Raw genomic sequence first — 23946 nt, 5'->3', positions numbered from 1 at the left:
CAATTTAATGATATAAACGTATAACATTCAAGTTTTTATTTGAATTTTTATGAGTGCACATCTGCATGATTCGGTGCGTCACGGTTTTTCATAATGTGCTGTATGTTATCGCAACTCACAATTGCGCCGCATGCCTCGATATAAATGTATTTAAAAAACAGAGCCAGGCTGTTTCTTTTTACAAGGCCATGTGGCCATCTGCTGCCTGCATCTGCACTTTTTTTTTGGTTTCCTGCTTGAAGAACTCTACGTGGAAGACCATAGAAAAAGTTAACGGCTTGTGTCTCAGTGTCATCGTTCCCCAATGCTCTCAGCACCTCTAAGTGATTAATATTACATTTTTCGGACTATAAGGCGTACTTAAAATGACAAAAAAAAAATTCGTATGCCATAAAATCAAGTGCGCCTTATGTATGACTGTGGAACTGAAGTTGAAAAAAAAATGTACGGTACTGGTTTGGTTAATTAAATGTTCCTTGATGGAAATTTCTCATTTCCAAATTTACAGGGCTTTTCATTGAGACTGCACCTTATAATCCGGTGCACCTTATAGTCTGATAAATACGGTAATAAAAATTTAAAATATAAAATCAAGACACTACTTGTAAAATATTATTTAATACATGTACTCCTGTGATAAGAGGCTGTGATTTACCGAAGTCAAATTCCTTGTTTGGCACGCTCAAACATGGCGAATAAAAAAACTCTTGAATCTTGAATCTTGAATAAGTGACAAAAAAAAAGCATTTATCAGTCAGCACAACAAGCTGCAGTCGATTGTGAGGCTAATAACATCTTCAGTCAGACATCCATGACACCCATACTGACAAGTACACACACACGCACACGCTCACACACATTGCCAGCTTTCCTTGCCTCAAAGGCCGACAAGGGTGCCCTAATCCTGCTTCAATAGTTGCCTGCATGTGTGTGTGTGTGTGTGTGTGTGTCTGGTGCCACAGAGGCTTACGAGGATGGTATGCTCCACGACTGGCGCCCCCCAAACATCACCCATACACGGCAAACCTCAAAGACCGCCGGGTTATGTGGGGCGCCAGAGTGTCCGAGGGACGGCGAGACTGATACGAGTTCATTATCATTGACGAGGACATTGAAGCGGCGAGGGGGGAGTCACATGGTGGGCGGCAAACAATGACAGACGGCGTTGTAGTTTAATCAATTGTTTCACACTATGATTATGACGGTGTTTAAGAATATGGCAGTTTTTTTAAGGGAAACATTTGGATTTTCCGATATTTAATTGGGCTGTCCGGAACAAGGGCCTCCAACTACTATGCGGTTGTGTGCGCCTCATGAAAGAGTTGTCTTTTGTGACAAACACATTGTTTTGATCAGCATGTGTGGGGATGGCACGCTCGATATGCCATCTCCCCCCGAGACCGAGTCTGTGCACGAACGTTTGTGTGTGTGACCCATAGTGAGATGACAAAGTCGCAGAGCATCCCGCCGTTACACTTTGTCTCACGGCGTGCATTTGACGCACACAAGCACAGGAGGCCCATGCTGGGGCGGAGAACGTAGGGGAAAGAAAGAGGGATGAAAGAGACAAAAAAAAAGAGGCAACTCGGGTGAAGGTTAATACTGGGACTCTGTGATAATGTATTTTAGGGAGATCTAAAATAAGACATTTCTGTCTTTTTCCACATACGTAAATAAGAAAAAATATTCACTAACGTTTGTTCCAGGAGTGCTAACAATTCTCATAATATTACTTTCTGGGCTTGATTGGTTGGACAACGCCGATGAAAAGCAGGGCACGAGGAAGACATTTTTACTTCATTTTCTCATTGGGGGTTACATTATTGAGCCGAACATTTTTTTTATTCATTATCTGGAAAGAAAAAAAAAATATATATTTTTAGGAAGTTCAGGTTAAAGTTCAAGATAATGAAAACTGGTGTTTGGTGTTATCAAGAAAACAAACAAAAAAATTGCCAAGCTTAAGTCTCCTTCCCAAAACAGATATCTTTGTATTACCAAGATTGAGCTGTAAGAGGCAGCATGGTGCCACAGGGCATCGAGACCGTGGGAAGATACAAAGAGGTATAGTAATTGTAGTAGAAGAGGAAAAGAGGAAGCTAGCAAAACTATTCTTGCTTGCTGTCACTTATTTGGTGAAAACGTCTTACATGTACTTGTCACTTTCATAGCGGCGAATAGCAACAAATATCATATTGAATATGTTTATCATTTACAGTTGTCACAGCCATTTTTTAAGTGAGAAAGGGGGAAAACATTCTTAAGAAATCCCACAACTCAGGATAATTGATCAGGATAGTTTTTCATTTTAATATTGCCGTTGCTAATTTCGATTGTCAGGGAAAATGCTCAAATTTGGCCTGATTGTTGGTATCCGCGTTAGCTTGAGTCTCTCTCATCTTACCCTCCACTCTCTCTGCTAATTGACCAGAGGAGAGGGACCAGGTGGCATCACGCATGCACACACACACACACACACACACACACACACGCACACACACACACACACACACACACACACACACACACACACACACACACACACACACACACACACACATACACGCACGCACGCACGCACACACACACACACACACACACACACACACAAACACACACATGCACACTGAGTGAAACATGCAGCAGAGCATAAATGAGCTTGGCGGTCCCTGAGGTGGCTGCCTACCCCCTATTACATACCACACTCATGCATGCACACACGCAAGCACATACACACAGACACAAATGTCCTATCTTACTATAGACTGTGAAGCTCCTCAGGGTATTCAGGCACCCACTAACCCTAAAACCCCACGCCCCTTTTTCCTCTATTACTACCTCAGCAATGGCTGCAGGGGGTCCCAGGGGTACCAACCCTCCATTACTGCCCCTCCTTGCACTTGTCGAGCCCCTCCTTCCCAAAACTATTTGAAACAGTGTGTGTGTGGGGAAGAGATGTAGGCATGCGTGAGTGTGTGTTTGGTCTCTCGCGGCGCAGAGGCCGTCAAGGATGCCAGGCGATAGATGGTGAGGACAGCAAGGGGGACGGCAGCCAAAAGCGAGGCGCAGAGGGGAAAAGACGGATGCAGACGGGATGGAGGGAGAGAGACGGCGGGATGGAAGACATGAAGGGTAGAGGGGGGTACCTGAGATGGTGGGAGATAAAGTGCAGCGAGGAGGAGAGCAGTGGATGGAAGGTGGAGGAATAGCGAACTCTCCAGGGGCTTTGCTCAAGGTGTGTTTCCATAGCAACCAAGTGGAGGGGGTTGGGGAGGTTCAGGGGGTGAGATTGACCCATTGGTAGTGTGGGGGCTGGACAATACATACACACAAAACCTGCTGCAGTGCTGGAGGGGTCCCAAGTGTACCCCCACCTTACTCACCCTCTCCGTCTCTCCAGCTCCCACACACACAAACGGAGACAAAGAATGCTGCAGTGTGGAGGTCCCTTGGGTATCCTCCACCCACACACACTTTCTCCCTTTCTCATTTTCTATCCCTCCTCTAATTCTATCACTCGCTCCGTGAGGTAAATGTCAATATTTTCATCATCTGAATACTCCTTATCTCTCTGTGTGGATTTTCCTTACTTTAGACTGAATGACAATGAGCGATTGTCCAACCTTTGAAAGCAGGGTTTGACATTGCGATAGGTTCATTTTATAGCCCATTGCAAAGCCAGCTCCCCGAAATAAAATTGCAAGCACGGTTCCGACACTGAGATTTGTGTTTGTACTTTAAAGGAGAGCGTGATTATAGTCTGCTAACTTCACGGTGTGTTTGTTTTTGGAATCCCTCTTGGGCTCCAGGCCCACGCTGCAGCCGTAGAAAGACAGCATGGAAACCAAGACGACAAACAACTCAACAATGCATTTGCTGTTGACGTACACGGCAAGTGGATCTCGCACGATACGGTTATTAAGATGCCTCCAGTTAAAATGATTCTAGAAATGGCCAGATTGTTCAGTTGCGAGCAGTGGGGATTTGTGTTCGGCATGCAAAAAGGTCTTTCGCAGCCGGCAGCTATCGAGCTTTTAGTTAAAGTAGAAGTCTTGTGGATCCGTACAATTGTAGCCTATTTTAAGCTACACAACACTACAGTAATGACATTTAGCTGTACATAAAATATCAATACATTGGCGCCTTGGGATACCAGTGACACAACTAAAGACTTTTTTGAGACAGAAGCCATCCTTTTGGCATTTTTTTTGCTCTTTAGTTTCCCAACAAATAACATCAGTCTCACGGCTATTGAACACTAACAGTGGCACAACAGATGTAGAGTGATAATACTCACAAGCATAAAAGTAATTTTATGACAGGAGGAGTTATGATTGACTCCATATGTCATATGCCGTGAAGGTCAAGACTGGGATTGCGCCATTATTTGCCTTTATTGGCAGCTCCAATGAGTGACTTGAAGGTTTCTTGTACAATTTGATAGAACGTAATCAACTAGGTTCATGGTGTAAGAATAGGTCCAAAATTAATAATAAAAAAATAATAAAAATGAGTCACACAGCAAAACATAAACATACTATTGGCAAGCCATACTGGCATATGGCGATGGCCGGTTAGCAAGCACAAATTGGCATGCGGTGCACAAGTGCATGTGTGTCTTGGAAGGAGAGTCGGTATGCGTGTGTGTGTGTGTGTTAAGGATGGGTTTTCCCTCTCAGATTACATAACAGTAGAAGTGTGCTGTGAAATCCAGCAGCCTCAAAAACTGAACACACACGCACGTATAGACACGCACGCACACGCAGGTCTGTGTACAAGCCCACGAATCAAAGAAATACAGAATTTTGAACATACAGTAGTAGTGATACAAGTGTCAGCACTTTTTTTTTTAGATTCATGCTGTGGTTCGAACAATTTTCCTGACAGTGAACTCAACTCAATTCACTTCACTATAAGAATTAGTTTGTCAGTTTGGGAACAATTCACCATAAAAGTTGTTTATAGCCATGCCCAGTTGAAGTTTACTGTCAAACTAAATATAAGATAAAGGGAATTTCACATTCGGACATTTAAAATTCAAGGCATATGTTCTGTATATTTTTATAACGGAAACTATCAATGAGTGCTATATTTATTTTTATAAACATGTTGCAAAATGTTTTTGTTTGAGTGGGAGGCGGCATTAAGGAACGATAATTAAACTTGTACCTTAATAATATCTAGTTAGAAAATAAAATTAAAAATATCAATATGGATGAATATGAGAAAAAAATTAAACTAATATAAACATTGTTTGATTGTCATTTTCTGAACCTGCGTTGTAGTTAACACATTGAAATTAATAATGGCATGACAACACCACCGCAGGATAATTTCACTTCACAATACGGAGGGCACTTGACCGCAATAACAAGCAGGTAATATGAATGTCTTGTATCATGCTATCATAATGAGACTTTAATTAACATTCAACAAGGAGAGCAGCGCACATCATTGCTCCAGCCTTGGAATCATTGCTCAGGATTTTCACGGGAAAATAGGGAATTACCGCTTCCTCCAACAAACACACGCAAACTCTAACACACCGGCGTGCTCACACACACACACACTTTAGCTTGTTAGGAGGGATGAGGGTAATGAATGCAGAGTATATTTCTGTTTAGAATCTTAATTGAAAGCTTGAAAGTAGCCTGGAGGGAGTAAGCTTAATCAGTGCGAATAAACCATAAACACACATCCACGCACACGCAAAGAAGGAGTCTGCAACTATGGTAGCATTTACAATGTAATAAGCCCTCTTTCTTCTAATAGATTTTAACACTACCTCTTTTGTACAAACACTTGACCTTCCCATCACACATGTTGCATTTGTTCATTTGTTTGTCAATGTTGGGGAAAAGAGTAGACTTGCATATCATCCATTCATTTTCTATTACTGCTACTTGTGGGGAGCATGCAAAAGGGATGCTTTTTTTTTTATTTGGAAAAAAAACAAAAAACAAATGTTGGCATTCAACAAAAATATCAGAAGGTCGGTTCAGAAGGAATTTTTCTTTTACCAAATACTGATCAAGTAGGAAATTTCCCAAGGGTTAATTTCAGAGAAATATTTCAACACTGACTATATCTTAAAAGGTTATGAAAGATTAGAACAGGCACCCAAAGCCCACCCATCAAGGTTAGCGTGCATGTCCGTATCCAGGGCTAATTACCATGGCAACCATAATCAAGGTTCTGATCTATGCAGTTGTCAAGGTGGTAGAGAAAGGGTCAAATCTGAATGTCTTGTCTGTCAATCAGTGTTTTGACAAATCGTGCAATTCCATGGTCATATAATATGGATGCAAAGCGTGTAGCGGGATGAAAATGATTGACGGAAGGCTAACCAGGGAGATGTGACGGAGTGACTTGTGATTCACTTCTCATTCCTTTGGATGAAGTATATGAGAGAGTTGAGCGGTGGTGTTTACCTGCATTTATATAATCCCCCAGCCTATGTGTGCTCGTGTGTGTGTGTTTGTTAATATCATATTTATTTTTGCCTGTGTGTGGCTCTTTAATCTGCATTCTCAGGGGGAGTCGAAGGGAGCTAGCCGGCTTATCCGTGCCGCATCTTTGAAATGCCACAAAAACACCTATCAAGATAGACAACCATCGATGACGTGTGAGCGACTTACTCAGTGTGTTAAGTAGCTCTTTTTTTTTTTTTTCATCAATCCCTATTTATTCCATTTGTACATTCTAACAATAATGCGCTCGCTGACCCCGTATGCTTGCATGATCTAAAAGCATGAGCACTAAAAGAGGAGGAAGGAGGAGAGAAGCCAAGCCAATAAGAGTGCACAGCGGGATGCTAATAATGCAGCTCCAGCTGTTCCAGTTAACCTGCAAGCTGCCCATCTGGACCCAGAGAGAGGAAGAAAGGTGTAGAGTGTGAGACAGACAGCAGATAACAGATAGGCCGCAAGTGTTTTGCTCCAATTTGACAGCTAATTTAGTCTCAATTAAAAGGATACCAATGGAACTAATGGTGCATCCAACCTCCACAGATGAGACTTTGGACTGCAAACAAAAATGCTAAATTATTCTTTGAAACAGGTTGGAGGGAAGAAAAAGGAAAATAAAAAATCGACAAAGTCATATAAATCAACCATGTAAATCGATCAACACAAGGGCACTAATCCATCTGATTATCCAATGAAATAATTGAGGTTGATCGATTTCCAAAAACATTTGATAATGTCAGCCCGACTTTTAAATAAGCTGTGGCAAGGTTAATCTCTAATCACTCAATAGGTGCAATTATATCCTCTGCTATCACACAGGTCACATGAACATGCGTGTGGCCCAGGAAAACACACACACACACTAGGAGTGACCTTGCTTCCAGCCTGTCCGCTATGTCCTCGCCCTACACATCCCCCACCAAGCCCTACTGCCTGCGTCCATGAACCTCTCGCAAGCAATGCCAGGCCAGGGCATGCCAAGATGCACCTCGCTGAGGTCCTTCAAAAACAAAACAAGCAGCCAGACTTTTACAACAAGGTTTTGACAACGCTTTTATCTGCCACTCAGACTAGGAGAGACACTGTGAAGGAGACTAGCAACAGAATATGATTTATATTGATTCAAAACTTTTGGAAAAAAATGACACACAAGATACAGAGCAAGCCAACTTTATCCCCCTCCTAAAGCACAAAAGCATTGCCCACACATACACACACACAGCAGAGCATGCTAATGAAGACAGTAAATCATGATGAGGTCACGTGTGGAATAGCTTGCCAGATACCTGCAACATGGCCAGAGACCTCCCATAGCACATCACACATATGTGCTTGTGTGCGTGTATTGTATGTGATGCCTGCTGGCTACAAACATGACTCCTGTGAGTGCCACAACAAGGCAAAAAAAATAACACGATAAACTATTCATTAACATTGAGACTACCACTGAATGTGTTTTCATTGCCCTTACGAAAAGTTGTGCGGGTCACCCAACATCAGGTGTGGAGAGGCTGTAAGAAAATAAATACATAAATAAATAAACGGGGGGGAGTAAAGTGGATACTTGTGGCAATGTTAATCCACAAAACAAAGTCATATATTCTCTGAAAAGTCCAAATCAGTTTAAAAGTAATCAGCTTCAAGGACTTTGGGAATGACAATTGAAGGTTGTTACCTTAAATCTTCAAATTCATGATAACTTAAATGCATAACGATGCATGCAACACGAGGCAAAAATTGTACTATGTCTACAGAAATACGAATGAAAAATTCGTCTCGAATCAGCTCGGTTATTGTCCAAATATGTGTACACATTTCCCCACTTGATCACACTCGAGTTATTTCCCAAACACAAAGGAATAATTCTGCTACCATCTCCAAAAGTGTAAACCTGGCCAAACTATTTAAATTGCCAAAAACATGCGCTTTAAATAAATAAAATAAAAAAATTGCTTTTTTCTTTTGCTCTCACCCACCAGCACACAAAAACACACACTTTTCCTTTGTCTGCTTCAAATACAAACAAATAAATAAATCAACACACGGCTATTAATTATTCTGAGGCAGAAATCAAATATACATGTGCCTAGAGATTCCTGTGTGTGCGTGCGAATGCAACTTGTGAAGAGAATCCCCAAAGATGGATGGAAAGGCAGCCCTGCAGAGCAACTGACACACAAGAGCAGAGCGATGAAGAACAGTCAGGTAAACAGTCACATTTGAGAACAGAAAATGACAAAATGGTCTTGCTTTTTGCTCTATTAAAGCATTAAGCCTTGATTTAATCATAAAAAGAATAAAAAGGTAAGCCTATACAATACTTCACATGAGGTGTATCAATTCTGTCTTTATGAGGAACAATAACAATAGTGCCACTAGATATCTAAAATGTAATCTTTTATAATGCTTATGCTCTTCTCTAAGCTCATCAGTACAGCACTGAGTTCGAGTATCTGAGTACTGTTATATTGCCTGCTGACGTGTTTCGTTTGTTTTCCATCCAGTGCGTAAAAGGTTACAGCACGACAACATGGATGCTAACTCGTATTAGCATTGAAGTAGCGTGCCTTTCATCAGGCAGTTGTCTGGTTATTTTAAATCCAAAAGGTGTAATTCATTTTTTTTACAATTGTTTTGACAGTAAGCTGCATTAAACATTTCGAAACATCTTTTCTTGATAAAATGTTGACTATATGAAGATTTTTGATAAAGCTCATGTTGTCTGTCGTGACCATGTGCATGTCTAAGTCATTAGTAGGCAAATGTTATTATGTTACCTTTAGTTTCTCTGAAAATTTTCAGCTCTAAGTGAACACTTTTTTTCCCTCAACGTGTACACACGTTCATGCAATAAAATGTTAAACAACCCACAAAACACACAAGAACAAAAAATGGTATTTTATGCTACACGACACCAGCTCCATAACACCCGGCGCACACTTGTATGCATCAAACGGCAAAAATATATCCTATGCTAAAAAAGCATAAAATAGCTGATAACGGATTAAACATTTAAGTTGACACGCGCACACACACACACGCACACGCGCACACACACACACACACACGCACACACACACAAATGCGTATGCATAGACAAGTGCTCAGTCAAACAGTTCTCCAGCCTACTTAAGAGAGTTCACATGTAGAGCAAAGCCACTAGTGGGAATCACAGTTTAGCCCTTTTCTCTCTCATCGCCTCGGTCTCTGTGACTCACAAACACCCAGTGATGCAAGAACACACAAATGGATTTATATTCACAAAGTCTCACACATTTCCTACACGGCGAGTGTCTCTTTGTCAAGGCTTCAGGTTTTATCATTAATTATATTTGACGCCTCTCAGCGTGCCTGCGCGAACGTGTGTGTCTACAACATGTCCCGAGGGGCTGAGTAGGGAAAGTGAGGTTCAAAGACCCCCTGACAGAATGCTAAATCAATATTAATACATGCTCGCACACGAGTGCGGTTATGCATACACACACCTCCAACAAAGAGAAGTCAGTGCGGTGGTTAGGGGGCATTGTTTCATTGTCTCCGCTGTCTTCCTCCGCAGCCACTCTTTGTCTTCCTGCTACAAAAAAAATGCGTGTGTACATGGATTACGTGCTAAACTGTTAATGTGTGATCCCAGTAATGAGGTTGTCATATGTTCAAACACATTGTGTCCTCTACTGACAAGCTGCCACTGGATCACAATATTTAGCTTATAACAAAACGGATTGTTTGGGTTGAGGTCTGGCACTTGCGCAGTTTTTGACACTCCAAATCAAAGCACATCCAGATTGTGATTCCGTGTAATTGGTTCACCTATTCCTGACACCATCTTATTAAGGACAAGTTAGGTTACTCGGAGGTTATGGTCTCAGTATGCACGGAAAAGTAATGGGTGCATTGATTCAGACACTTTGCTTTCACCTTTTTTCTCCGACGACATGTGACAAATGTTGATGGCACACAAACATCAATAACACACCTGTGAGCTGTCTCATGTGCTGCAGTTTCAATCGCAAACACATCCTTAAAAGAAACACGGGGAGCCACGAGCCGCACGGTGCAGTTATGCAAACGAGTCACGCTAGCTAGCGGCTAGCCGTGGTGCGAACCTGCAGAGATCGAGCGCCACTCTGTGACAATTTTCAAAAACACACATTTACGAACTTGAGTATCTGTCAGTTTGTTTGCCAATTTGGGATTTTTGTCAGACTCTCCCCAAATATTGAAAACCAGCCTCTGCCCAGGAGTTAGAGAAAAACAAATAATCAGGTCAACATCTGTGCGCCTTATGGAAACAATAAAACCACATTGGTGTTTACAATAATAAAATCCTGTACATCAACACTTGTTTGCATTAACTGGAGCGTATGCGTACGCAAATGAAACTAATGGGCTGATTTGTAAGGACATAACAGCTGGAGTTGGAGAACCACTGTCTAGCCAGCCAGCCATACACATGTAGCTTTTACTAATTGCCACTCCAGCCAACCATGCTCGACCAAACATTGTCTCATGGCTCACTTCATAGCAGAGACACCGCATGTGTGTGTGTGTGTGTGTGTGTGTGTGTATAATGAGTTCATTGTTCTACTCCCTTTGTCATTTATCACTCTCAACCTTCAATCCACATCAAAATAACATCTGTCAAATTTTGTCCAAATACACCAGACAGACACAGATGTTGTCTGGACAAACACAGCACAAACTCGCATGCACACACACTTCTGGAACACAAAAAACAATTATTTCATAAATGGGTGTGTTGAATCACACAACAACTCATCTGGGTATAAGGTGCTCTGTGTATTCCAGATGTGCGTTTTGAACCACAACAGCCCACCTGGACACCCTCCCACTCCCTAAATCACTATTAAGCATTCAAAACAGCCTCACATATACAACAATGCTTATTTCTGCACTACAGGACTCATATTTGGAAAGCAGAAGCTTAAATATCAGATTTCAATTACTCACAGTCAAGCATCCTCGCAGTGAGGAGGAAATGACGTCGTAATTGTTTCCCGTCAGCTCTCTCTGGCTACTGCGGTCTCACAAAGAGCGCGCTACCTGCGAAGCCCCGGGAAATGGAGGCAGAGGACCCCCCTAATGACTTAATTGAGCTCATTAACTGTGATAAGACATCCAATCAGTACTCCGCCTTCCTGAAAGGCTCTTGTTAGGCGCTAATTAAAGAACCAATCACAGCAGGCAGGGAGGATGCACAGTAACTGCAAGCAAGATGAAACATTCAACAGAATTTCATCAAGCTTTCAAGAAAAAACATATTAAAAAAACACACACCCTAACTAGGTTAGTGTGTTTTATTGTTAATTGTTTCATATGTTTCTGGGAACCGCAATCTCTCGGGACCTGAAATGGACCGGCCACATAGACTCTGTCCGGAAGAAGGCCCAGCAGAGGCTGTACTTCCTGAGACAGCTCAAGAAGTTCAACCTGCCGCAGGAGCTGCTGAAGACCTTCTACACTGCCATCATCCAGTCTGTCCTCTGCACCTCCATCACTGTCTGGTTTTGGATCGGCCTCCAAACAGGACAAGCACAGACTGCAACGGACAATCAGGACTGCAGAAAAGATAATTGGAATCAACCTCCCATCTATCCAAGACTTGTACCTGTCCAGGACCAGGAAACGTGCAAGTAACATCTCTACAGACCCTTCTCACCCAGGTTGCAGTCTGTTTGAACTACTCCCCTCCGGACGGCGTTATAGAGCTCTGTACGCTAAAACCAGCAGACACAGAGACACCTTCTTCCCCCAGGCTGTTGCTCTGATGAACTCACACCACTCTTAAAGTCTCAGAGTCATTACTGTGCAATAACATCCTGTTCTCCACACCTTTTTTGAATTGTCTACACTGTTTGTACTATGTGTCCTCTCTGCATCCATTGCAGCCTGCTCATCCTAGAAGTGGGACCCTCCCATCTGTGGTCTCTTCTCAAGGTTTCTCATTTCCCCTAGCTGGAGTTTTGAGTTTTTCCTTGCCCTCTTGGGAGTTTATTATCAGGGGATGTTTGAGAATATCTGCCATTTTTCACATGTCCTGAGTGTTGTTGTTCGTCACCTAAATGTTGAACAGAGGCTGTGATTTACCGAAGTCAAATTCCTTGTTTGGCCCGCTCAAACATGGCGAATAAAAACTCTTGAATCTTGAATCTAGACAGTATGTGGACACTGTAAGTGACATGTATACTGTTAACACTGACATCTTTTATAGGCTATGGTACGCCACAACCACTACATATTTCTAAAAGCTACAACAACTGGTTCTCAACTCCACATCATCATCATCTTTTGTAACTCTCTCTCGTTCTCTTCTTTCTTCCAAGGATGGTGTTCATGCAGCGTGGATTTCTCTCTCTCTCCCTCTCCTCCCGACCCCCCTCAATCTGGGCTCCATGCTGCGCTGGTTTAATTGCAACAGCACCCTCGTGTGCCAGCCGGGCACGGAGTGTGTGTATGTGAGTGTTTGATGAAGAGACAGACGGGGGGGGGATGGAAGGAGAGACCTCCTAAGAGTGTTCAAGGATAAGCAGCAGGATGCAGGCCACCTTTCTATCTCATCTCCCACCCTGTTTTCCATCTCCACCTTCCCTTTCAGTATTAACTTCCTTGCCATTACTTTCCCAATTCCTCCCTTTGGCTATTTTTCTAAAGTACACAATCGGGGGACATGCTTCCCTTTTTGATTAATATTCCATATCTTCTCCCTTCTTCTCAGCAACAACTTGTCTTCTTCCCACCATCCCCCACCCAATGCTCAACACCCTCTCCTGGTCTCACCTCCCATGTCCCATTGAGACATCCTGTCAGAGCGCCCTGTCTCTCCTTAATCAGCTGTCAAATATCAAACTCTCATTGAGCTCCTCTTACCCTCTCTATTTCCCCGTGCGGGCCTTCATCCCCCCTACACAAAACACCATACGTAAAAAGACACGCACGGTTGAGTGGATGTGGCTTCCTAAAGGTCTGACTGACTCTGGTTCTTAATAGTTGGTGAGCATCTGTGTGTCCAGATCGTACAGTAGAAAAAAGATGAATGCCGTTGAATGGTATTTCCCACAAATTTAGATTTGAAGGCGATTAAAAAATGACTGTTTTGTTTTTGTCTTTTTGTGTTTTATTTTAACATGAATCATGCAGCAAAATCTACCCATTTGTATCCATTTCAGGGGTGGCTATTTTGTCCCTTGAAAATGACATCATAGTGGGCGGGAACAGGTAAGTTCACGTGTTTTCTCGATTTGGTCATGTGACATTCTCAAGCTATGCGCTCCTAAGCACTGTGATTTAATTTTTTGTTGCCAGCGTGTGTCACTACAAGGCAAAATGACCGCCCCAAGAGATGGATAAAAACAGGTGGATTTTGCAGGATAATAAATATCTGACAAATCCAGTATTAATCAGAATAGGTTTTATAACATCAGCAACTTTAATTTCATTTGTACAATGAGAAAAAACTATTGATAACCATGATTCAATACACACGGGTGACACGTCCATCTACATAAAACAAACAGGCCCAGCTCCTGTATGAGAGCTTTCCATAACTCACACGGTTAATGATGGAGAGCCGGTGATCCTCACTTAATGACAGCAAACGACGAGGCCAATCTGTCAGCACTGCCGTGTGCTAACGTCGGCGTGTGTGTGGGCTTTATTAATGCATTCATCTCCTAATGTTGTGCAGCTGGGGAGGAAGCCATGGAATGATGATTAGCGATGGTACTCAAGGAGCAAGTGGAAGAAGAGGGTAGAGAGTGGGGGAGAAAAAAAGGGCAGAGGCAAAAAGACAGCGAGAGAGATGAATGGGTGGTCCAAAGATGATGAAGGGTTGAGAGAACATTGTTTAATCACCCCGGGAAACATCAGCTGTTTCCAGACATGCAACAATCACACTGTCAAAATGATAAGTGATTAGTCTGTGATCACTGGCAGACGGAACAAGTGGCAGGCCAAAATGAATCGGATGTAGTCATCATTGTATATCGAAGGAAAGGAAATACAAAGGGCCAAATGTTGACTCATTGTGATAAAGTCTGAGTAAAGACTGCTGTTGACATCTTAATACTCCATTTGTCACTATGTGGCTTCAGCTTCAACATTTCAGAACATGCTATCTATTGATATTATTTCGAAAAAAAATTCATCTAGTATCATCGAATATTTTTTTTCATGCAGCAAAATAATTTCAATGTATTCTTAGCTAAAGAATTGAAATTACACTTGATAATGTTCAACCACTGACTGCCATATTTAAGTTTGCGCCTGATAGGTCAAATTCATATAAATGTATACAATTATCTAAGAAACTTAACGCGTGTCTTGGACATAGTATGCACGGCCCTATGTTGCAATAATCGATATTCTTTCAGTATATTGCGCAGCATACATAACACATATATTCTGACATTAAATCATGACACACAACTGTCCGCCACTTTACATTCTGTTTAAATACAATGCAACGTTTTTATAAAGAACAATAAATCATTTCTTTTTATCCTCATACGCAGAATATTTTCGCCCTACAAATGAATGTCATTTTATTCTTCATTCCTGGACAAACACTGCTGCAGTTCACATATCCAGTTTTCTGCACAAGCTGGACGCCAGAATCAAACATCTAATTGTGTGAGGACACAGTGTGCACCGCCACTCCCTGAGAACTCCCAGTGCACACTTTCCATCCTGATCTCTCTGTCACCCGTGTCTCCCCTTTTCCTTACTTCTTTTCATTTGAGCAGCCTTTCTCTCAAACAAGCCAGTTATCCAGTAAGCGCCATCCCGTTAACAGAGGCCTGTAACGGGGCCGCGGGGACATGGGACGGCAGCAAAAAAAGTATGTAAAGGACACACAGAAGAACAGAGGAAAACGGATCCTAATGACTGGACCAAGCCCCTGCTTGCTACGTAAAAACAAAAAAGTGCAAAGTTGGAAAGATGTGGGCAGAGCAGGTACGGCACTGGGGCTGCAAAGGGCAAACTAAAACGAGCGAGGAGGTGGGGGTCGAGACAGGATGGTTGTGCTCATTTACAAAACTGGAGGAACAAACTACAGAGGCATCCAAGGTGGACATGACACAGGAAGGTGGGGGAATGAAAAAGAGACAAAAACAAGGTCTAAAACATGTGCGTTTGCTGTTTTTAGAAGGAAAATGATCACGCAATTGACATCTAGTGTAATTCCATCAAGCCATTATGTTCCCAGATTTCACAATTCAACCTAATAATTCTGATAGGAATAGAGTAGGAGGTATTGTTATTGTGCGTAACGAAAAGCTTGTGTCCGACAAGACACAAACACTTCATGTTGCCTGCGCTAAACAAAATGAGATGAACTGTAAAATGATGGATAGTTTTTGTACCAGTTGGATCCCAATCCACAATACAAGTGTAGCGACTTGCTAGATGCGAGAATTCAAATGTAATGGTAATGGGAAAGCCGAGGAGGAAGAACGAGGGAGGGAAAGAGAGAGACATGAAAAAAATGTAATTTAACATGAGCATACAGAGAAGACGGATGGGGGTGGTGGTGGCAGGAGGGGGGTTTGATGAAGGGATGATGCGGGGGGGCTGAGATCTAAGCCAGACCACTCCTCCCTGCACTCCTACCTAGGAAAAGAGGGATTTGCTCTCCCTGGGTGGGACGGAGAGATGGAGGGAGGAGAGACGAGCAGAACAGGAAGACCGCTGAGAGAGGGTGGGGGCAGTGGTGCTGCGGAGGCGGCTATGGTGAGCTACACGGGGATGAAGGCATAAAGATCAAGAGCGAAATGAAACAGGAAATTTTATGATAATCAATGTGACTGATTAAAACAAGTTGACACCATTCTCACCCAGGCATGACTTTTTTTTTATAAATGTCTTTTGCAGGGCTCATAGCCTGTCAAATTATTAGATTGTGGATCAGTGTTAGTATTGGTGTAGCACATGATATACTAACACTGTGATCAAGACCTCCAACAGATTGTGCATGGAAATCAGGTGTAACGTGGTGGAGAAGAAAGAGTGGACCCCCCGCTCTTTGTGGGGATAGGGACCAGGAACAGTCAAAATCTGCATACCATTCATATAAAGGCATTGAAAAAAAAATGTAACTCAAAATATTTGGGAAATAATGAGGATGAACCCTAAATACACTTATAAACAAAATATTAAAAAATCATACATCCATTATCCAAACTGCTTCATTCTAACGGAGCCTATTCCAGCTGATTGCAGGGGGCGGGGAATACCCTCAACTGGTTGCCAGCCAATCGCAGAGCACACATAGTAGATTCGCACTCTCAACCACACCCAAGGACAATTTAGTGTGTTCAATTAACCTACCATATATGTCTTTGGAGTGCGGGAAGAAATCAAACCACTCAAAGAAAACCCACACGAGCATAGGAAGAACATGCAAATTCCACAGAAGATGGCCGGAGCCGGAATCGAACCCGCAACCTCTTACCATAAATCCGAACGACGCCATAGTAAGACAACTTTTATCATGCTTTTATCCTAGCCTGAAATATTTTGGAAAAACGCGAAGGATTGGGTCAAAACCCAAAGTGCCTCTCGGCCTTGCAATATTAAGCGTGAACTTTGGAGACATCACTGGGTCAGTGCTCCTCGGGGATGCTGGGAAATATGAAAAGAGAAGCAGCTGGTACTGACACGGCTCGCCTTACAACTGCAGCCAAGAGTCTCCCCCATCACCTCGCTCACCAGACCCGCCCCTCGCTCACCTCCTCTGACTCACTCACAGAGTCTCCCCGTTGTCTTTCGTGCAGCCTCCTCTTAATATTTATCTTCCTGCCTTAGTTTCAACCTAATTTTAAGTAGTGGCTGAGTCAGAATCATTTATTTACAATTACAACACAAATGAATCACACGAAGATATGGATTCAAATCTCACAACATAAACACAAATTCCCAATCATACTTTCAAATGTCAATCGTGTCAAGTCCTGCTGCTGGTATGAATTCACCGATTTGACAGCCTTCTTTATAATGTGGCAGCGGGCTTGACAAGTCCCTGTCAGCAACACAGCAGATTTCTCCTCAGACATTGAGAGGATGCCAAGTCGTACCATGCCACTTGCCCCGTGCACATACTCCTCGCCATCTTTTTTCCCCCTTCTTTCTTTTCCCAGTGCATCGAGTTTGCGACGACTCAAAGTCTTTATATTCCATTCCACTTTTCCCCGTCTTTGCCTTCCATCACAAAACTCAATTAGTAAATTAGTTCCAGCTCGCTAAGCGGTAAACAGCGGCCTGGGAGCACATAAACACACACGGTATACTCCATTAGGGCTTCACAAGCACCATGCAACACAAAACCTTCATTGCACACGTACACACACACACTCATCCCAGAGTAATTAATTTAGCGACTCGCTAAGGAGTTTACGCTTAAACTATAAACGGCTGCATGCATTGCGTACACTATGTGCAGGCTGATGGGCCGGGTTTATTGGCAGTCAGAAGTGGGCTGAGCCTTCACATGCCACACTGGCCTATTGTTTGGCTTTTTAAATGCTCATTTAGTTTAGGTTTGTTTTAAACCATGCACAGGGATGTTTTGATTACAAAATGTTATTTCGAGCCTCGACATTCACTTGCAGCAAATTTGATTTATAACAGCAAATGTTTTGATTTAATGTCATTTATATTTTGAGTGTCTCTAACCATGTACTGGGACCATTGTTTTTACATTGTGGGATACATCTTACTTAAAAATAAAATACACTGATTGGGTGAGGACTAAGTCATGCTCTGTTGGTAAAAAAAGTTTGAAATGCAAATGCTACAGAAAAAATAGAGATAAGTAGCAGTGGTAAGAAGCAAAGAAGTCAATATAGGCTTGTTCAATAAATAAGGGGTGGAGTGATAGCCAACAAAAAAAAGGAAGAATGTAAATAATGGGAACTTGGACCCAACATGACTAGATGTTTGATAATAAAAGCAGGGAGCAAAAAAAAAAAAGAAAATATATCTAATCCCAGTTTAAACAATATGATTGAGAGTATATCTAATCAAATTCTTTACAAATGTGCATGTGCATCACATTGAAGTAGCACCAGGTTTAAAAGCCAGCTTTCATGGTCTTTAAAAATGAACACACACCAGCTCAAGTGCTCAGCAGAGTATTGTGACAGTGTGCAATAACCACGGGCGAAGCACTTAAGCCGCTGTAATTAGCCTGATCACTGTGGTGACCAAAGATCCTTCCTTTCATCCCTTTACTTCCCAAACTGGCATGGAAGACTAAGACACAACACAAATAAACGTGCATGGTGGACATGTGTGTTATGGTGGAAGCATAACACACCGTCATGCAAAGACACAGTCACAGTGTGAAAAGCAGACAAAAAGAAGCTTAGATGAGTACTGAAAATAAGATGCATGCCTGCCCATCCAATTTTAGACACGATTACCCTCGATTAGATCAAGGAAATCGATTGACGATATTCCTAAGAATCAGTTCATCAATCCCCGCCCATCCCAAGATAATTAAAAGCTTGGCTTATTTCAACAAATACGGTATTGGGGCGGGGGTCACGCCATGTTTGATTTTCCCAACATACAGTGTAGTAAAACAAAACAGAGTACAAATGGCAAATGTCTGCAGTGGACAAAAGAAAGATGGGTCGGCTACAAAGAAAATGAAAGAACAAGAGAGGAGCAGTAGAGCAGAGACAGAGCTGAACAAAGAAGTACAGTAAGAGTCCACTGGCCTTACAGCTGCTCTCTGCGCACAGTCCCTCGGCCCTGGCTTTGGGGACCGCCTTGTGTGTGCGCTGAGTGTATACATCAATGTGTGTGTGTTGGTGTGTGTGATGTGTGCTGTGTGAGTCCCCGTAGGAGTCCATGCTTTCCATGCTTGGACTGCCAACTCCTAAAACCCCCACCCTACATTTCCAGTTCTTCCTGCAGTGGAAAAAAGGATGCGAGTGGGAGAAAAATCAAGAAAAAAAAACAAAAGGGCTCAACGAGCCATATTCTAGAAAAGTGAAAAAAAAATAGATGAGTGATGATCACACGGGGGCAAACAAATGTTCTAAACTTATGACCAGACACAGTTGCCACTGTGTTAATGATCAGAGTAATAAAAATAAAGTACATTAGTGTCTTGAGATATATACTGTTTCCCCATTATGTGTTAGCACTAGCATTAAGGTAGCCTACAGAATTGTGTGTGTGTGAAGGAAGTGTAATTTTCCTTGTTTTACGCTCCATTTGAAAGCAAACTTCTGCTGTAATTAAAGGTGTCCTTTGTAATGAGACAAGCCACTTTCACACTCTTGCACCTTTCATTGATGTCTGCTTTAAACACATGCGCAAACACACCCACACACATTCTTCCCCTCCCCTTTATTTTGCATGGTCCATATGGTGAGTTCATGCAGCTGGGAGCCTGTCAGAAGGTGTGAATGTGCAAACCACGTGCTTTCACAAAGACCAACACTGATATGAAACTTTACCCGCCCACACAACACATTATTTTGAATGTAGGGGTAGAAAATGATTTGAATCAGAAAATCGATTTTAACTAATAAAAAAAAAAACGTGAATGCATCAAGATCATCTTATTGGAGACCTGTGCAGAAAATGACACAATGGCACATTTACAGCACTGATAACTTCATTTATAATGCAAAATGATAACAAGAACCCATTAGCATATGCTCTCGAAATGAGCCAAACACATCGAATCGCATCGCAATCCCACCAAATCGAGCTGAATAAAAATGTCAGCCCCATGATAGGCATCAAATCTTCTTTGATTGGAGACATGCAAACTCTAATGTGCATTTGGTTATAAATATGACCTAGCCTGTACTTAAAGCTCATCGCTACTGCAGCACACTGCGAACGCCGTACATAATCAATCTGTATGTACGATGTGTGCACGCGTTAGCAACATTCAGAGAAAATGAAATGACGACAGACAGGGTCAGCGAGTGTGTTTGTGTGTGCGTGATTGTGTTAATATGTATGTATATGATAGATTCAGGTGCTGGGACCGAAGCGTCGTTCCCCTGACTCCCCTCGGCTTCGTGCTAACGAGATATACAGTACACACATCTCCGCACACCCACACAGCACATTGATCAGGGCAAGGATGAGGGTCGCTCTGCACCCCCTTAGCCAAACACTGAGGACCAAGTGCCTCGGGGCACACTGGGCCCCCCTAAGCCCCCACCCACCCACCGCCTACACACTGACACGCACAAACATTCAGGCAAGCACATGGCTAGCTCATCTGGATTCAGCTGGAGTGTAAGACACCCAACACTGTGTCACATACTAAACAGGCACTTGTGCATCATTACTGGAATATGGACAGCAGAGCATAGCAACAACCGATGAATTATAGTGCAGTGTAGCTTGAACTGACATCCGATGCAACATGAGGTGTAGCTCAGCAACAGTTGGTGAGAATAAACTCTTTTACAATACACTATATGTACTTTTCATAGCAACAACTTCTTTATACCTATTTTTTTTTTTATCACCTGTTAAAAATCAAGAGGCGGCTTCTTTTTAGTATCAGTAAAAAAGCAGCTGCAGTGTCAGTCAGAAGACCAGAAAACCTTTTTTGCCAGTGCTTTTTATAGCGGTAAAAAAACTATTTGCTAACCTGCTAACGGCAATAATGGCTGTTATTAAACTAAATGGGTGATGATGTGGGTAAGAAGAGTTTTGTTTGGGCGTTAAGACATTTTTCCCCCTGGCAAAATCAATATTAAAGTGAGACTGAGAAAACAATTGGGGGGGTTCTACTTTCATTTTTGTGTGAGTGTGCTGTTTATTTGGGTGCACATATTTGTGATGGTTTGGCTGTATGAATAATTCAGGTCCATGGAGACAACAGCCTGGAGTGTTAATGGGGAAGACATGCAATGATACCAAATATCGCCGGTGGGAAGCTATTGATCCGATAAGCCATTTGTCCAAAATTTAGTCGAGAAATCAGAGCCCGTGCGTCCTTTATAGTAATACACTGATGGATAGACAAATTAGCACATTAGCACACTTTGATGCCGATGAACGCTTTGTGTCTATAAAAGAGACATCCGCAATAGTTCAAGATTTGATTTTCCAAGATATTCCTAATTTAAGTCTATCGAACGACCACAGTAAAAGTTTTTAAATTATAATGCTAGTTTCTTATGCTCATTATTTCAGTGTTTAATATTCTACAAACTCAGTTCATAGTACACATTTTTCAACCCAGCTTCCCTTCTCTATAGTCTATGCTAATAAAAAGCTAAATGAGACTCAAGAACAATCAAAACGATAATATAATATGGGTCTGAGATTAAAGTGATTGGTGTCAAACTGCAAATTGATTTGACCATAAAGCTACATTTATACTGTCATTGACTATAAATCACTGGGGGAGCAATTACAGTACGATTGTCAAATGCAACAATGAAATGATTTTAAAAAGTTACTTCTATTGTTTTAAGTCTTCAGAGACTTTGAGTAGCAGACATTCATATGACCGGTGCTTTTTAGTTACCCGCGGTGCTAAAAGCATGGCTATGTATTTTTAAAAAGTGTGGGTGGTGTCTCCAAACACCTTTCACAAAGCATAGTAGCTTTTGGCACTGCGGTAAGCCTGGCAGATAATGGCCATGGAAGTCATACACACACGATTGTAGTGAGCCACCGCAGCAGGTCGCACAGGAGCCTGACACTCAAACCCACACAAATGTCTGAAACTAATCATACAATGAAGGCAAAGTGCAAGACTAGGCGTGATTAAAGGCACCCTGGCACTGGCCTCCAACATTTTGGCTGGCCGGTAGTAGAGGTTTGGCAATTCCGCAATCAAAAATAAATGTCAAAGTAAAGTTAATGTCAAAGTAAAATCTATCAATGAATCAATGAATCAATCAATAAATCCTCATTAAATTCTCTTAACGTCCACTTAATATATTTCAATCTGCACATTTACATACTGGCGCAGGGAGCTTAAAGAGTAATAATAATTTGCTGTGCTGTCGCGTGTATGAGAAGAGGGCAATCAGGGTGCAAACATGAAGTCAATTGCTGGTTAATTGCCTGTGGGAGCGAAATGTCCGACCCTAACATAGACGCCGACATGATCAAGACAAGACATAAGAGCAGCAAGTGCAGCAGAATTCGGGCAGTTGCATCTAGGACACATCCGACTCCTCAACTATAAAGAAAAACATCTGGATGGTCTCCAAAAGCACCATGCATCAACACACACTCGCACGCACTCTAATGAAGCCCCGGTAGTGACGAAGAGCAGCAGGGAGCAGCGCGGATCGCCCAAGACAAGTGCGCGTGAGCTTTCGTCACAATATGTGTGTACGCTCTTCGCGAGCGTGCGTCTCCGGCGGGATAATTATGGCGCTCCTCGGCAGCTGAGCGTGCCAGATGTACTGGGAGACGGGGGAGGAGGGCGAGGAAGGAGGACGAGGAGGAGGTGGCGGTACGGTGCGGCGCGGCGCAGAGAGGGAGCACAGCACCGGGGGCGATGCGGCGGGGAGCTACGGAGTGCTACGCCAATACGTGCGCACACATGTCGCATTTCGACGCACCGACGTGTTCGTTCGTACGTGTGTCTGTCTAGCCGGGAACGGTTGCAGCACCGCATAAGTGAGCATCGCAGCGTGTGTATTTCCAGATAGATGTCCGTGTTTGTACACACTATGGCGAGTGTGTGTGTTTATTTGGCACGGATACTTTTGTTGCTTGCCATCCACTATTAGCAGGCTGGATCGGTCGCAAATGAGAAGCTCTCATCCAGGAAGTGCAAGAATGAGAAGGGATTGGAAATTGGTTGCTGGCGAAGGAGACTACAAATCTCAGGACCAGACTTTAACACAGCAATGAATCAATCAGGAGTTGCACTACTCCTTTTTAAAACTCCATTATCTTAAGTCATGGCAGACAAAAGCAATGTTATTGTTTATAACGTTGAAGCAACCCTGCAGTTGTGTGATGCGAAATGGTGTGAGGTATCTTTAAGTTCCGATTGTCCACGAGGCGGTGAAGAAATTTGACTAACTGGATGTCCGACATTTGGTCAGACAATAGTTGAATGTACTTTGGATGTAATTAAGCCGTTTGTGCATCGGCCTAATAATACACATCAAGTGGCACGCTAAAACTACAAATATTTAACGTAATTATGATTTCACTGCTGCATTAGCTTTACATACAAATTGGGTTACGTTACCTCTGAAGGGACAAACCTCCATCGTAAAACGATGACACCCCGGTAGTGTTAAGAGGAAGCCCGTTAATGAAAGCGACCACACAGAGCAAACACAATGAGGAGAGGAAATAAAAATTCAAACAACAGCTTAGAACAGCAGAGCAGAAAGTAAGAGATTGTCTCCTCCGGTTGGCTTTGTCACCTCACTCACCCGAGGGGGCCCAGAGCAAAGCACCATGGGAAATTACTGAAACCAGAACACATTGATTTATCCCG

General features: G+C 42.6%; 1 protein-coding gene across 2 annotated transcripts in view; it reads right to left on the bottom strand.

The window, feature by feature from the left end:
• The window catches only part of znf423 (zinc finger protein 423), a 90573-nt gene that overhangs the window by 9299 nt on the left and 57328 nt on the right, over positions 1–23946 (bottom strand). The window lies entirely within an intron of this gene.

The sequence above is a fragment of the Syngnathus floridae genome, chromosome 6 (genome assembly GCF_059516105.1).
Source record: "Syngnathus floridae isolate MCC-2025c chromosome 6, RoL_Sflo_1.0, whole genome shotgun sequence".
Classification (NCBI taxonomy): Eukaryota; Metazoa; Chordata; class Actinopteri; order Syngnathiformes; family Syngnathidae; genus Syngnathus; species Syngnathus floridae.
Note: the sequence above shows the minus strand (reverse complement) of the source record. Positions and strands in the feature narration are given on the sequence as shown.